Here is a 15958-nt window from a genome sequence, read left to right on the forward strand (position 1 = left end):
CCTATAACTACGCAACGCTAAGAATGTCTATGCATGACGGTGATAAAAAAAAGAAGAAGAAAAGGAACGATCCAGTGGCCACGCAGGGATGGACCCGGCAGGCTTGGTGGGCAAATCCTGACAGTCACCACTCGGGCTCGGGTATTTGCCCTGGCGCGGCAGGAGTGCTGCTGGTGCGTTCAAGGCAGCTCACCTACACAGTGTTTGTAACAGCAAAAGACTATGGGTAGCAACGTGATAAAATTGTTGTCTTTAAAACAAAATCAGAAAATAAATCCTATGTACAGTTATTGTGGATGCTTGCATAATTAAAGAAAGCGTGTGTGCATACACAGTCATATTTGTATAGCGTAGAACCACAGGGAACCACTCTTTCGGCACATTGCCTGGGTTATAATCCTCACAGCCCGGCTACCTGTTATGTGGCCATTGATAAATTACTTAGTTACTCATTCTCTACCCTTTATCTACAAAAGCCAGGGTGATAGTTGGCATGTATGTGCTGTGGGCATTAAAGGCTTTCGTGGTTGTACTCCTAAAATGGTCATTTATCACAACATTTGGGCTAACAGCATCCATCAAAACCTGATGGCATTTCTTCTTATTATTATTTAGGCATTTATTCTTCTCAGTCCTACAGACATAGCTACATCTGAGGAGGACTCACTCATCCTACATGTCAGAAGACATCACAGGGGTTAAGTCATAGCCTCAGTCCATTTGTGGGTGCTGCCCTCATGACCCAAACATCTCTCATTTGGACCCATCTCCTCACCCTGTTGCGCTGAGAATTTTCCAAAACATGAGTTTTTAGAAACACAATCAAATCTTAGCAAAGATGCATCCCTGTACTTTAGGTCATCGTGTGTGTGTGTGTGTGTGTGTGTGTGTGTGTGTGTGTGTATGTGTGTTGCCACCCTCATCTGTGCAAAAGCTGAGTGTGGAGCTAGAGAGGTGACTCAGCTATGAGGGAAAGTGCTCTTCTTGAGGACCTGATTTGGTTCCCAGTGCCCAAGCCTGGTAAAGACCTGTAACTCCATTTCCAAGGGATCTCACACCCTCTCCTGACCTCCTGAGGCATAGACGTTATGCATTGGGCACTCATGTACACATAGACATTCAAATGCATAAATAAATAATAAAAACACCCTTTTAAGAAAGCTGAGTGTGTCATCAGAGGAATTTTGAAGCCAAAAAGAAAAGCACAGACTAGTCTCACATGGAAAAGGCCAAGGCAGAAAAGAGTGAAACAACAAAGCTGCCAAGTGCCTACTTTATTTTCTCCAGTAAGACGTTTCTTAAAGTTTGGAGAGATGGCTCAGTGGTTAACAGCACTGGCTGCTCTTCCAGAGGACCCGGATTTAGTTCCCAGGGCCCATATGGCATCTCACTACCATCTATAACCCTGGGCCCAGGTGATCTAACACCCTTTTCTGAACTTCAAGGAACCAGGCACACACATGGTGTACAGACATAAAAACAGGCAAAAGACCCATGTGCATAAAAATAATAAAATAATTTGAACAAAATTTTTGAAAGACATTGCGTAAAGCAGACCCTGGCTGCTGTACTTAACAGTCTTGTTCCAGCTGTGGCCATCTGAATATCTTCTACAAAACTGATGTGTTAGGGAAACAAGTACCAGTAATACACTTCATATGAGTAAGAGACCTTTCCAGACCCTAGAGAAGGCAGCGATCAGAAGGGCACCGGAACATTAGAGGTATGAAATGAATCCTTGAAGTCAAGGAGTTTAAAACTCAGTTAACAGTGAAATTTTAAATATTTCTATCAGTTCTAAAGAAGTGGCTCCCCTTCTCTCTGGGGTGGTACCTACCTGCTATCACATACCCTCATCCAAGTAGCACATTATACTGTGGCCCCTATAATCCAACAAATAGCAGAATCCATCTCCACACAGCTTACCGGATCCTAAAGTGTATTGGGCAAATCTTCAATTTCATAAGCTCAATCTTTCTTTTGAACTTGCTACTGACATCTGAATAGATCTACTTTTCCTTTGAGCAAACTGAAAATTCAGGTCAAAAGTTACTATATCCATTTCTTTCCTTAAATCACTTTACCACTTATGAATGATCACCGTGGACTCATCATTAGAAAGGCTAAATTAACGAGTCTGTGCTGTATTTGCACTTGAATGGGGGCGATTTCTGATTGGATGATTTATCTTTAAGGTTATTGCTAAAAGCAAATGGGGAGCTAGACCAGAGCAACTGACCTACTCACTCCTGGTGTGAGTAAGCATCTTATTTTCGGGGAAAGTGCCCAAGGCAAGAAGAACCTGCGGTTGGCAGGCACACTGTCTGCTTCAGTTCTATATGTGTCTAGTGGAGTGTAAATTTATTAAACCTTCATATCAGGTCTCAAAGAAATGCACCAGTACTGTTGCCACTCCCAACTAGGTCATGTGCTTGACATATGAGGGTGCTTAAAATCCAATATCTTATCAGAGTTCAAGTCAGTGATAGAGTGTTATCAGCTGCAACGGCCATGGAGGCGGTAGAGGGTCCAAGCCCACTCATGCTAAGGCTGAGAACCGCAGCCTTAGGATAACATCTCAGCGTTTCCCACCTCTCCAGCCCCTGGTAACCACTAGGTACTCCTTGTTTTGATATTTTTAGAATATACACAGCAGTGGGTTCATCTGCCATTTATCACCCTAGGCCTCTCTTACTTAGCATAACACCCTCCTGGTTTACATGTTTTACATGTTTTTGCAAATGGCAGAGTTTTCTTCTTTTGTGGCTCAGTAATAGTCTACTCCAGGTAAGGCATTTTTCTTCATCTGTTTCCCTGCTGAGGGTTACTAAGGTTGTTTCTGTACCTTGGCTATTGCACAGTAAACACGAGAGCACAGTAAACCCTTTGAGACACGTGTTTCTCTTCTCTTCAGATGTGCATCTGTAAGGATGGCTGGCTCACATGTCAATTCTACATTTAATTATTTTAAGGACTCTTCATACTGTTTTCCATAATCCCAGTTTCCTACCCATAGAAGCATCCGAGGCTTCTCTTTTCTCTGTCTCTCCCTACACTTTCTATGTCTTTTTTTCTGATAGCACAGTGTTTCCACTGTTGACTAGAGTGCAATGAGAGCATTGGTGGATGCAGAACAGCTGTGTAGCAGCCTTCCCCACAGCACCACTGAAGGGCCTTAGATTCTGCCTCTACATTTTCATCTCCAGAAGCATGAATTGGTCCTGCCAGAAGCAACTTCACCAACAGAAGACAATCATGAAATCCAACTAGAAAACTTCAGTGGGATTGAAAGGAAGATGACATGATAACTAATTTTGATTAGTCAACCTGATTATGCCTAGAACCGAATAAAACCCAAGCTGCTGGACAAGCCTGTCAGGAATTTTCTTGGTTGGATCATCTGAGGTGGGAATAACTATCCTGAATCTGGGCCACACAGTCTGGTGGCAGCCTACAAAGAAGGGTGTGGAAGACGGAAGCTTTGCTTTTTGCCTGCTTGCCCTCACTCTTGTTGGCAAGTCTACCTATTCCTGTGGCTGGTCCTCAATCTAACTTCTCCAGGATTCCAACGTAGTCTGACAACCAGCAGCCATCCAGGGATCCTTCTGGACTCCACCATCACATGGGGACTGCAGAGAGAGAGAACGGAGAGATCATGGACTGAACAACCGCTGGATTCTCTGCCTCTCTGTTGACAGGTATTGCCCAGGCTATATCCTGTAGGTCAGGCCCCTCTACTATCATTTCTTTCCATTTTGATCCTTTAGAGAATCTTGACTAGCACAGGTAGGAAAGTCAGGTAGAAGATGGAATGAGCTTCAAGGGACCAAATGGGTATTTCAGCATCTAACTCTTTCTCCTCATCAGGCCACATGCTCCACTAGGCTCTGTTTCCTATCCTACTCTTGGCAGAGTCCTGAGATCCTGAAGGATAGTGACATCGCACTGATGCACACGTTCATGGCACAGTCAGGAGAAATGGGGGCAGAAGGAAAAACTGCTGCATGCTGGGAAAGATGGAGGATCAGTCAATACATGTTGTGACTAAACATTGTGATGTGATATCCTGGTTGAGTCCCAGGGTAGAAAAAGAACCTGACTGGGACGGCTTCAGAAATCCGAGTACTGTTGGATGGGTAGCTGACACTATGATACCCTTTCATTTCTGTTTTCATTAATATACCATATAAGATCTGACCAGGAGGGTTACAGAACACATCAAATATTCCTAGTATGTTTACAGCACATTTTTATTCTTGACAGTAAAAACTTACTACATATTCAAAAGTAAAACTTTTCAAGAAATCATTTTCTGTGTGACAAAAATCTGCAGCATGGTTGTCTCCAAAGAGAAAGTGATGATGGTTACAGAATGACTGCTGACTGCAGAACACACCGGAGAAATTGACTATGTTTCAAGGTCGATATAACATTCACTATTGAGTTATATGAGTCCCTGAGTGTCTCTGAGCTGGGATCTACCGAAGCAGGGGAAGGTGGCAGTGTACTCTGTCAGTCTGTCTAACAACTACCCTCTAGGAAAGACCTAGAGCGTGATAACTTTGCCTCTCGGGGCAGGCGGGGAACTCACTAGGCAGTGAGAGCTGTGGGCCTTGGCTCCTCAGCCTCGTACAGAGCACCAGTTATCCAACCTGCTCTTTACAGACTGAATTCGTGCACAAGACCTTATTTGGTAGAGAGTGTCTTTTCCTGAATCTGTGTATGGAGTGCAAGGAGGGGCTTTTGTGTTCTTGTTGTTCTTTAATATTTTCTATAGAAAACTTGAAGTATCTGCAGAATAGAGTGGCTCCATGTATCCCCATTCATTCATCATCTTGCTTCAGTAATTACCATCTCGTGGTCACTCCTGTTCAGTCCACACTGTAATTGCTCCCATGAGAGTATCTTGCAGTTAATCCCAGATGTTGCATCATCTGTTTGTAAATATTTCTTTACGTATCTCTCAAAGAGATTGCAGCTGTTTAAAACTCAACTACAACAGCTTTATCCCCTCGGAAATCAACAATGATGCTTCTGCATCAAATACCCAGGCCATGTTGAAATTGTCACAGTTCTACATACTTTACTTTTCACAGTTCATTGAATAAGGGCTGGGCCTTGCAGGTATCTCTTGATCGCTGTGTGATGATGTCAGCGAGGACTTGTCCATTTGTGATGGTAGTCCGCTGTCCAGAGTTTCCCCTCTCTGCATTTGGATGGTGGCTCCATTCACCTCATCCTCCTTTCTATTCAGATTTCCTGAAACAGCACATGGGGCTTTTGCTCGGGCCCAACAGTGATCTTACTCCTCTCAATGGCTTTATGGCAGGCACATGACAGCTAGGCAGCTAGCTGTCTAGAAAAACTGCCGTAGATGGCACATCTTTCTCCCGTCCTCCGTGTCATGGCCAAGAGGGCATCCCCCAGATGTGGGCATCATGACTTTGACTTCTAGAGCAGTGATTCTCAACCTTCCTGGGGATATGACCCTTTAACAGTTTCTCATGTGGTGGGTCATGACCCCCAGCTATTAAACTATTTCATTGTTACTTCCTAACTGTAATTTTGCTACTGTTCTGAATCGTAATGTACATGTTTGAGATGCAGGATGCAGGATACCTGACATACAGCCCCATGGGGGGATCATGACCCACGCGTTGAGAATGCTGCGCTAAAGACTCTTCCTCTCTGTGTTCCCTTCTCTTCAGCTCATGAAGCATACTCTGCATTGGAGAGCTCAGCTGGAAATGCAGCCATGTGTTTGATTCCTCAACCTGCATCCTCTACATCCAATCAGTCCAACCGCCATCAATCCTGTGAGAACCACCTCATCCACACTTGTTTGTCTTCTGAGAATACTCTCCCTGATGTCCCTAGTGTCTCCTACCCAAATGACTTTCACAGACTCTTGTTTTCCTGCCGCCATTGGTTTCCTACCTAATTGGTTTTCCATTTTGAGTTTAAATGTTTCTTTAGAAACCTCCTATGCTTCTCCTTTTGCTCCTGCATCACTCCATGCAGAAAGCTTTTTCAGGACCTTTCCTGCCTACACTCATTTATCCCACTTTCCACTCCCAGGAAGCTCCTTTTCAACCTCCACAGGTACCCTCGGAATCCTATGTCCTCTATGTGCACAAACCCTTTTCCCTTTGGCTGCTTAAACCCAAGTGTGAACTGTTACATCCCTCCAGGCCTTGTCACTGGAACCTCTCTCTGACAGTGCACCCTGCCCTGGTACCTACAGGAGCTGGTTGCTATAACAAAGCCTCCCACTGCCCCACCTATCTCTTCTTTATCCCACTCGTCCCTCTCCCACGTGCTATCATCATTCAAGGACACCCTCCCTGTCATGACCCAGAGGGCCTTTGCCAGAGCTTGGGGTCACGGTTTTGCAACTTTCCACCTGCCAGAACCATTAGCTACACAAACCTCTTCTTTTACACACTGCCCAGCAGTAGGCCTCTTAGAGTAACACAGAGAAGATTTAAGTAGCTACAGTCTAAGCCAGTGGTTCTCAATCTGGGGTCAAGACCCCACTGGGGTCATAGACCCTTCCACAGGGATCATCTAACACCATTGGAAAACACAGATATTTGCATTATAATTCACAACAATAGCAAAATTACAGTTATGAAGTAGCAGTGAAAATAATTTTATGGTTTGGGGATTACCACAACACGAGGAACTGTATTAAAGGGTCGCAGCATCAGGAAGGCTGAGAGCCACTGGTCTAGGCAATGTTATTCTAGTATAGCCATAAGTTCCTAGTGGAATTGAGTACCAGCGGGAAAGCAGCAGGGCACACTGAGAATGTAAACAGCTCCTTCTCATTAGTCACAGCCTAATAAATAACAAAGTCCTCTCCAGTGTGAGCTGAGTGGAAATTTATTTCAGTCTTTCACTTGCTTAATGTAATAAACTGAAGTAAGCTTAATCTGGATTCTTCTTTTTGTTGTTGTTGTTTTTGTTTTTCAAGACAAGGTTTAGCTGTGTAGCCTTGGATGTCCTGGACTTGTTTTGTAGACAAGGCTGGCCTTGAACTCACTGAGATCCACCTGCCTCTGCCTCTCTGAGTGCTGGGATTACAGGCATGTGCCATCTATCCTGGTTTAATCTAGATTCTTGACATATAATTCTGTAAGGGTCATTGTTTATGATAATCAACATAATTTATTTAGGACCACATTAAATGGCTAAGAAGCCTTAATTTTTGTGTTCTTCTGTTGTATGTTTGACATTTTGTTGCATTTTGTGTCTGTATAACTCCGAAATTTGGAGATTTACTGTGATTTTTGGAGAATCTAATATGATGGGTATTGAAAGGTGATGTGACACTCAGTTTCTTTTAATTAGTTTTCTGGTTTCCATTAATTCTTGGTCATAGCAACAATGATCACTTAAATTGTATCTTATTTCTATCTCCATAATACACTTTATTAGATGCCCCCATCTTTTCTGTACCACCTTTTCTCTTCTTGACTTCTGTGTTACTAATCATTTTTCTGAGCACAGCATTTTCAGGAGATTCTCATTTCTCTATTTTCTTCCAGAATGGGTATAGTTTTTAAAAGTCACCATGAAATTCTAAGTTACTTGAATTTCTTTCTGAGTCATTTTTGAGTCAATTTTTATGAAAAGTGTAAGTTCTGTGTCCCATATCCCACTGCTCCCCTTTTTGTAGGTAACTATCCAGGCCACCATTTCTTTTTCTCATTCTAATAAATGGTATCAGTTACTCTGTCTCTGACTACTAGGACAAACAATTGAACCCTTTCTTCAAACTGCTACATTTTCTGTTCCCTAGTCTTCTGTCCCCTGCTTCTATTTTTCAGGGGTGTCTCTAACTCAGTATTGGGATCTTATCTGATTCTTTCTGGAGTTCCTTGTTCTGGTGGTAAAACAGCAGCTGCTCTTATTTTCTTTGGAAGCATGAAACATGTTCTTGTTTTTTGTTTGTTTGTTTGGTTTGGTCTGAGTTGGTTTTTCAAGACAGAGTTTCTCTGTGTAGCCTTGGCTGTCCTGGAACCCACTCTGTAGACCAGGCTGGCCTCAAACTCACAGCTATCCACCTGCCTCTGCCTCCCTCAGTGCTGGGATTAAAGGTGTGCGCCACCATGCATGGCACAAAATTTTTTTAACATAAATGTTTAAAAGTAAATTACACAGGCCTATATTCTGTGAACTCTAAGCTTGTTATTCTCCTGTGGAGGATCAATAGCTAAATTAGATAGCTAAAGGATGTCCCAAAGTGTCCCAATCTGGACAATGTGTTCAATGATCACTCCACACAAAGCTTAGGTACTTCTCTCCCCGGTTCAGCCTTGTCCATATGCTCCCTTCAGAGTTTCCATGACCAAAATAAATGAATAATTGCTCTTCAGTGTTTTCAGTGTGCACCTCACTCTCACAATGCTCCTCTCCCTACACACAAGATGTTGTTTAACACACAGCTCCACAGGTTAAAACGCCAGAATCCCCATTTTGCTAAAGGGAAAACTGCCCTCCAGACTGATGGGAACACCCTGTGCTTTCGGCTTAGTACCTAGAGAAAGGAGAAGGAACATGCAGAATGCCAGCGCTGAGAACCCTTAGCTGCCTGTGCTTTCCTGGCCTCAAACAGGGAACACAAGTGGACCACAGCATCTACAGGGTCTTTAGATAAAGACAGAAGCACGACTCAGCTGTGACATTCAAGGACAAAGCAACAGTAAGTAGAGGATGATGGGGAAATAACCCGAACCTGGCCGTATCACGAAAGGCAGCTGCTCTCTCGCCTGTGCCCCGGCCTCTCTTCCTCCTGTAAGGGAACACCTTATTATGTGAGCAGTGGGGCAGGACCATGCAAAGGGCAGTTCTGGTATTTCTAGGTTGAGAATCATACTTAGCACGGATGACTGCGACTGCGCACCAGGGTGATGCTCTTCATTGGCTCTGCTGTAGTTCAGTTCTGGCATCAGAACTGGGGCCTCGCGGCTGTGAGGCATGGAGCTCCATGGCAGAGTTACAGCATGCTTTTTATTGCTTAGTTAGCTATTCTTTCTTCCTAATGGGGGCGGGGATGAGCACACAGACAAAAAAGGACAACTTTCGGGCATCAGTTCTCTCCTTCCACCGTGTGGGTCCTGGGGATGAACTCGGGTCCTTGGTAAAAACCTTTAGCCACTAAGCCGCGTCATCAGCCCTTACTTACATCGCGCTCTTGAAACCGACCTTCGCTCCGTACTTTTGTCTTATCACTGCAAATGATCTAATACATTAGAAAAGACCTGTTTTTCTTTATCTTGTTTGTTTGGTGGTTTTTATTTGTTTTTTTTTTTTATATGCTTGTTTTATTTTACACAGCACAGTTCTTAAAAACCAACTTGAAAGGCGTCCGCAAGAAAATTCAAATGCCTGAACCAAAAGCAGGGAAATATTCTGAAATCTTACGTACTGGAAAGACAAAGCTTTCTAACTGAACAAATAGTTCGTATTTCTTGGTAAAATGATCACTATTAAGTACCGCTTATTCTGTCAATGTTTAATATACATAAACTTGTTTGTCTAAGCACCATGGCTCTGTCTTTCCATTTTTAAAGGACAAATTAGTTTTGAGCCCAAACATTAAGTTTTATGGAAAAAAAAATGTTTAACACAAATAGGACATTTTGACCTAGTTTGAAGCAGCCACCTGGTAGGTCCACACAGCCTTGGTAAATACAGGTCTCTGGCCTACTCTATGAAGCGGTGGTTGGAGATGAATAAAATCTCTTTTGGAGCCAGTAACTTTCCATTTGGCTCTTTCTCAGCCCCTTTCAGCTCTCCGGTATTTGTATCAGCTCACCCTGGTTATGACGCGAGGGCGTGGGTCTCCTAAGACATGCTTCCCTTTTTAACGGGGATGCTTACGATGTTCTCTGCGTGAGGATGCCTGGGCCTTGTCTTGTGCTGTTCATACAGAAGAAGCGCCTTTCCTGTTCATAAATGAAAATAAAAGACACTGAACATTCCTTGGCTTTCTTTTCCTGTTCTTTCTCTCAACCTGCCCCCAGGCAATCCAAGCTGGCAAAAATAAAAAAAAAAAAATCTAAAAGACAAAAATTAAAAAAATACTAAAACAAAACAGCACATAGAGAATGTGGAAGTTTTGTCTTCCTTCCTTCCTTCCTTCCTTCCTTCCTTCCTTCCTTCCTTCCTTCCTTCCTTCCTTCTTTCTTTCTTTCTTTCTTTCTTTCTTTCTTTCTTTCGTTATTTCTGTTGGACACCTATGTCTGCTCATGGGCCATGCTCTGGGGTGTAGTTGATAAACCCAGTGTCATTCCTTCGGAGAAAACCAATTTTCCCTTCCCAGCAGGTAATACTTGCAAATATCTTCTTAGTTAGGGGTGGGAACCCATGTCCACGCTCCCTTCTCAGTGCTGGGACTTTTCGTCTGGTTTGAGCCAGTGCAGGTCATGTGAGTGATCCCAGTCTCTGTGTATATGCGCACCAGTCCTGTTGTGTCTGTAAGATACAGTATCCTTGGAGTCATCCACCAACCGAGTGCATGCCAGCTCTAGATAAGAACATCTCTTTCCAATGCTCGACACTCCAGGCTCAGTCCAGAGGCCACGCACAGCTGTCTTACTTTCAGATTTTCCCAAGGCTACACAACATCCACCCTTCCCACCTCCTCACCCACTCATTCCTGTCTGTCCCTAACGCCTGGCTTCCTGGCTTCTCCAACTCTTTGATCTATTTTTCTAGTTCCTGAGCGAATGGATACCTTGTGCTGAAAAGGTAAATGAAAACGACTAATAAATGCAAAATGATCAACTGATTTGCAAGTTCAGAACTTAACCCAAGGACCTGACTGGCCAGTGGAGGGATTTGAACACAGGCAGTCCTGGTGAACTTTGGAGCCGAAGGATGTTTGTTTGCCCCTGGCTGGTCAGGCAACAGCCTCTTTTTAATAATACATTTGCAATGGAACATCTTACCCTTAAGAGTTGCTCACTCCCAAACAAAGTCCTCCATGCATGAGAAAATCATATTAATCAACGTATTTGGTAGTTTAACATTCTGGAAGGTATTGCCTCTCTGTGCTTAGGCTTTCTATTCTGAGAAGAAAAGCTAAAACAGAAACTAAATAAGATGAAGCTCCTTCTAGATACAAAGGATGGCACTTGGTGCTTTAGGAGAATCATGGGTTTAATTTATAATTTTTAAATTATTATTCTATACAATTTTTATTTTATAGATGCCACTCAGAAAGGCTGCTTAGCCTAAGATCAATCAAATATGATGCGTGATTCTGCTTGATCCCCTAAGCCTTGATCTATTTTTTCTTTCATCATACACTTTACCATTACACATGAACAGTTAAAGTTTTCTACTTGAGCTCCATAGTTTTGGGCATCAGGAGTGTCCAATAGTTGGTGTGAGAAAGTGGTTGTCACTACAAAAAAAATTAAGATTAGTTAGAATATACTGACTCAGACTGGAAGGAATCATTATATTAACCTCTGCTTTCAATAAATTTTCTGTAACAACCAGAAGCTGGTAGAAATTTTTGTATTTCATAAAAGCATTGGCTTAAGGCACTGGCTTTCATCCCCAACCCCACAAAAAGAAACAAGTTAAAACAGCAGAAACAAATGCCTCAGCATCTAGCCAGGATTTCAAAAAGTTCTGCCTGATCTGGCTACACACACACACACACACACACACACACACACACACACGAGTCATATGTTTTAAAGCATCTTCCAGCAACAACAATGCAAACGTGGTATTCATTGACCATTGATCATTCATGAAGGCACAAACCATAGCTTAGAAGTCTCGGTGTTTCTATCACATCACATTAGCAAATGTTCCCATTCCATGTGCGACCCCAAGGACTCAGCACCACTCACTGTCTTGTGTGCCTTTTCATTTACCCAAACCCAGCCAAAGCAAACCAGGGATCGCCAGTGGAAAGATCTGCAAGTGTTTGCAAGCGGCGAGCAAATGAGGAGAAAAGTCCAAGACTTAGGGAGACTTGAATTATTGTGTGTAGATATAAATAAACATTGTTCTCAGCTCAGGTTCTGTCAACACCCCGGCATGCCACACAAATTCATCTGAAGATGAATGAGCTAGTGTTACTCAGACCTGATGAGCCCCGAAACCTCCTGAAGGGCACACGCTGTACTTTGCTAACCTTGTTTGCCAAAGTCAGCCCTTGGAATACAAAGCCACCACAAAGTATGCAGCCAGCTCTGAGATCCAAATGTGTTCAAGCAGCCACAGGGCAAACAGCCATTCTCTCCTGTTGATCCACACTTCATGTCTTGGCACTGAGTGCGGCAGGAATGCCATGCTTTTCAGTCTCTACACTCTGTTTTCAGTCAAGTAAGAGAGGCTGGGTTGTACAACGTTTGTAAAACATTTAATTGGAAAAGAAAGTTAGACCTGTATTAATTCTTACAACCATTGTAATTCTGAGTATATGCTTCTAGGTGTTTTAAGGCAGATACTCTTCAAAGTTTAGGTAGGACCCTATTGAAAGGAACTTAATTTAAATACGTCCTGTGCACTTTCAGCACCTGTGCGCCTTCTTCACAGGAGTCATAGTATTTCCTCCTGTGGAAATGCCATTTATGCAACCAATAATGCTATTGTGCATTCACCAAGAATTACTGTCATGTCCAATACATTTTCACTTTTGGTCCCTTTAAACTGAACTTGCATAAATATCTTACAGGTTAAGTATTTTTCTAATGGCCTTACTATAAATATTTAGAAGTAGGATGCACACATATAAACGTTTGGAGACTTTTCATACAAATTACCTCCAGGAGATAGAATATATAATTTTTACCACCACCCCTCAACCCACACTAACCAGCATTCACTGTCATTCTTTTCCTCTTTCCCAGTTCAATAGGCAGATGATGTGTTATCTTATTTGAATTTATTCCCCTTCTAGTAGACTTGTCGATAATATTTGCCAGGCCTATTGGCATAGGCCTATAATCCCAGAACTCAGGATGCTGAGGCAAAAAATATCAGTGCAAGCTTGAGGCCAGCCTGGGCTACATGGTAAGTTCTAGGCCAGCATAGGCTCCAAGATAGCCTGTCTTAAAAGCAAAACTAGTATTAGCCTATCTCTCTGTCTCACTCTTTCTCTCTCTCATGCACATAAGTGCACACACACACACACACACACACACCCCTGTCTGTTTTTCAGTGTTTAATAAGCACTTGTTTAATATTGTGAACACTGAATCTGACAATATATTCTTTAGTCTTGGGCTTTATATTCTATTCAATGATCTTGGACAAACACTAGCAAGTTATTTTGATATAAATATTAATATATTTATAAATATAAATATACTATCAGCATTTTATAGCACATTTCCTTATCTCAGTTCATTTTTGTTAGTAAATTCCTTCCTTGGGAGGGGGGTTTACAAGATCTATTCTTCCTCATAAGGTCCCAACAACAAACCAAGGTAGGATTACACTAGAGCTCATCCTGGGAAATGGATGAGTTTATTGGGCTTACTTATCCGGCATGAGTGAGAAGTTAGTGGCCAGAGCATGCGTGACCCCATAGCAGCTGCACCGGAAGTGTGCACCCAGCAAAGACGCCAAAGGCTTCCCTAACTGTATAAATGAAGTTCCCCCTCGGTTACCTCGCTTAACGTTCCCTGGCATGTGCACCCGAGCTCTTCCCAAAGACTTCAAGGTCATGTGCAATTAGGGCAGAATTGCATGCAAATAGATGGAGGGAGTGGCAGGATACTCTAGTGAGGGTCCAGTGATCCTGTCATCCACTCCTTCTCTGCGGCAGTGTCAACGGTTCACAGACCCACTTCTAAAGCAGGCGGAAGAGTCAGCTGATGAAAATGGCACCTGTTTGGCTTTGCGGGTGGGGCGGGGGAAGGTATAGTGCTAAACAACAAGTTATATGTATGTTTTTTTGGCTACTTCTTGCTTATTTTATACAAAAAATCTTTAGTATCATTTTATTGGTGTCTGAAATTATTGGACAAATTAACATGATTCACCCCCACTAATACAGAAATATGTCTTTTATTTTATCTGATGATTTATAAGGACATAAAAATACTCATGTCCAGTCTAGTACTCACTTGTCTTTACCAGACTACCTTGTATTGCCATCATGGTGGGACCATGTGATTAGTTTTGGCCAGTCAGCTGTGAGATAAAGGCTATGTGCAATTTTTCATCCAATAGAATAAAAAACCGGTCAAGATAGTGAAATCGCTCTATATAAATGGGCCTAATGATATCTATTTCACATAGATATAGGGGGGGAAAACAATCAGTAATACTAATAGTGTCTGAACTGTCGTGTGGTCCAAGAGAACTAAGTTACATACTGTGTACAACACTTTTTAAACATCGCTTTTTTAATTCTCTCTGTTGTGTCTCCGTTAAAAGACGAGCTAGTCTAAGCACAGAATAGATAAACATCTCAGCGGGGTACAGAGCTCATAACTGGAGGAGCTTGAATTTAAATCTACGCAGAGTTCAGAGCTCATGGTCTTAAATGGAGGTTTATCCTGTTCGAGTTACTTAAGTATTCCACATGCCAGAGAATGTGAAGATTTAGGGTATGGAGTCTGTGGCTCTGCCCAGCTATTTCTATTCCTGCTTGTGGTTCTAACTCACAGGGCTTGGCGCCAGTGTTTCATGGCAAAGTCTTTCAAGTGTGCACAGTGCCTCAGTTTTGTTTTGTTTTGTTTGTTTGTTTTTAATTTTCATTAATTTTAGTTACGTATGTACGGGTGCCTGAAGAGGACGGAGAGGGCGTCAGAGCTGGAGTTGCAGGCCATTTTGAGGCGCCCGACTTGGTTGCTGAGGAACTGAACTCGGGGCCTCTGGAAGAGCATCTCTCCAGTTCCCATTTCTTGGTTTTAAGGCCCTTTCTCCAGGGAGGAAGGAACTTTTTCCCAGCGAAAGCTCCTCAGCTCTTCCCACTCAGCTGCAGCTCAGGCTGTCTTGGCTCCTGGCTCTGTCACACTGGAACTCCACAGCCAAGTACTTCTTAATTTTGCTCACTGGCCTTTTCTTCATTCTCCATAGCTAAACCTCACCCTGTATATGCCGCGAGTCATGGACTGAGGGCCATTCTCTTGATGTGACCTGACCTTGTCAAATTTGCAGAAATCTTAGCAACTAGAGCCCATCGAACACAACCCTGTTTTAGATGCAGGTGTGTACTTTGGGAGAATTTGGGAGAATGAATTCAAAGCCCAAATCATTTTAAACGCGGGAACCCTTTATACATATTTCCATGAACATTTGAAAAATGTGAAGTGGAAACCCAGATGTTGGCTCAGGGAAGAAGTTACCATCTCTCGACCCCCACCGTCCACTGCACGTGGAAGGGAGTAGTAATTCAGAGATTTATTTTCCCACTGAAACTTTCCTTAGAAAATGGAAACGATTACAGTTAGTTTTGAATATTATTTTTCCTGCAGTGGCATAAATCACAGAATGCTAGCCAGCGCTCATTTTCAGTTGCTGTCCTATGTTCCCGTCACTTCCTGAATTTCAAAACCCCCATTCATGGATGAGATCTTATCTACGGAGGAAAAAAAAGCTCTTTATTTTTCTGGGGCACACAGATATTAAATAAATATATTTTTCATGAAAGTAAATTATCCAATGTAAATAGCTATTGGGTTATATCCCTGGAATAATTTTTGACATTAAAATGATTTGTCTTTTACAAAATAACTACAGTGTTAGAGGATGGTCTGATTTGCTTTAAACACCCTTGCAACGTTAACAGTTGGCAACTCTCTGTTGGTTTCGAATTTATTTTTGAAATGTTTTCTGCTCTAAATAATGCCAAACCCCCTGAACCACCAGGATGTATCTTCAAATAGTTTTTCAATTAGTTAGACTCATTGGCAAGCCTCTGCATTTCTGAGAATGCCTGTCTGTCCTGCTGAAAGACAAATTGCTGACTGTAATG

The sequence above is a fragment of the Meriones unguiculatus genome, chromosome 11, assembly GCF_030254825.1.
Source record: "Meriones unguiculatus strain TT.TT164.6M chromosome 11, Bangor_MerUng_6.1, whole genome shotgun sequence".
Classification (NCBI taxonomy): domain Eukaryota; kingdom Metazoa; phylum Chordata; class Mammalia; order Rodentia; family Muridae; genus Meriones; species Meriones unguiculatus.